Genomic DNA, 1,668 nt, shown 5'->3' on the forward strand with positions numbered 1-1,668 from the left:
AGTGACAGAAGCAGACTCCAAGGGCTCCCTACTGTATAATTCCATTTATACGACATTTTGGAAAAGGCAAAACTGTAGGGAAAAAGAATACATCAGAGGCTGCCAGGAGCTGGGGTTGAGGAAAGGGGATTGACGTCTAAGGGGCACAAGGGAATCTGGGGGAGGACGGAAATGCTTTCTATCTTTTTTTTTTTAACAGTTCAGGTCTTTCAATTTTCTTTACACCCATCATGTCATGAATTCATAGGGAATGGGCTCCAGCAGTTCAGGCTCCTTTCCACTGGTTCTCACGACGTGTGCTTCTCTGGATGGAGCAGGCTGGCGCTTCAGCTGAACCCAGGTACCTTTCTCTTTGGCTTCCTTCTTTTCCTGATCATTTTCCTTCACCCGTTTCAGGAAGCTATCTCAGCTGTCAGAGTGCTTAATATGCTCGATACGCACATTAATACTCTTGGCAAGAATCTTGCCCTTACCCTGTTTGTTTACAATGATGCCAACAGCATGCTGGGTAACACTGTAGACTCTTCCAGTTTTGCCATGGTAACATTTGTGGGGCATTCCTTTTTGAACAGTGCCCATTCCCTTGATATCTACAATATCACCTTTTTTGTAGATTCACATGTATGTGGCCAAAGGAACAACTCCATGTTTTCTAAAAGGCCTAGAGAACATGTAGTGGGTGCCCCTCCTCTTTCCATTTGTGTTGGTCATTTTGGTGAATTACGGGAAGATGGCAGTTCCGGCCGAAAGGCTGCTTTCTATCTTGATTGTGGTGGTGGTTATACACATGTATGTGTTTGTCAAAACACACAGGACTGTACACTAAAAAGGGTAAATTTGACCTCTGTAAATTACACCTGAAACAAACAAACAAAAAACTCAGCTCTATTTGAACCAAAGCCATTCTGGAGAAGAAAGTACGGGGGGAAACTGGCTACCAAGAAAATGAGAAACAGAGGTCTAAGGGGTACAAACACAGAGGGACAGGTTTTTTGTTTGTCATTTATAACTAAATTATTGACTTCTCAGCAAATGACACCTTATCGAAAGTTACTTTGTAGTTATTGACCAAAAATTCTATAAAACAGCTTTATTGTGGTATAATTATCATGCAATGAGCTTTACAAATTTAAAGTGTATAATTTGGTAAGTTTTGACTTGTATATATATATATATATATATATACATATATATATATATATATATATACCAGTTAAACGATTATTGCAATCACAATGAAAATATCCATCATCCCCCATATCTCCTATTGTCCCTTTATAATCGTTCCCTCCCTGAAAAATTATAACAGTACTTGTCTCATAGGGTTATTGGGAAAATTTAAATGAGATCTGAGCATAGAGAGGGCCTGTTGTATACCTTGCTTGCTTTCTTTAGTAAGAGGAAGCTATTGTACAGTGGAAGAAACCTAATGGCAGAATAACTGTATTCCATGCCCAGATTTACTGCCTATTCTTGGTATTGGGCCAGAACAGAGGTGAAGGTTGAATAAATGAATAATCAATGCAAATGTGCTCAATAAATGCTTCTTGAATGAATGAACAGATGAATTAATGAATGAATGCACCAGATCTGTGTGCTTAAAACTCTAGCTTTAGAGACAAGAACAGCACAGTGAAAGAAACGGAGACCAAAGACATTACATAATCA

General features: G+C 39.0%; 1 pseudogene; it reads right to left on the reverse strand.

Moving 5' to 3' along the window:
• Positions 1-228: 228 nt before the first annotated feature.
• LOC115839898 (large ribosomal subunit protein eL21-like) lies at positions 229-714 on the reverse strand (annotated as a pseudogene).
• Positions 715-1,668: the final 954 nt, after the last annotated feature.

This window comes from Globicephala melas, chromosome 5, assembly GCF_963455315.2.
Source record: "Globicephala melas chromosome 5, mGloMel1.2, whole genome shotgun sequence".
Classification (NCBI taxonomy): Eukaryota; Metazoa; Chordata; class Mammalia; order Artiodactyla; family Delphinidae; genus Globicephala; species Globicephala melas.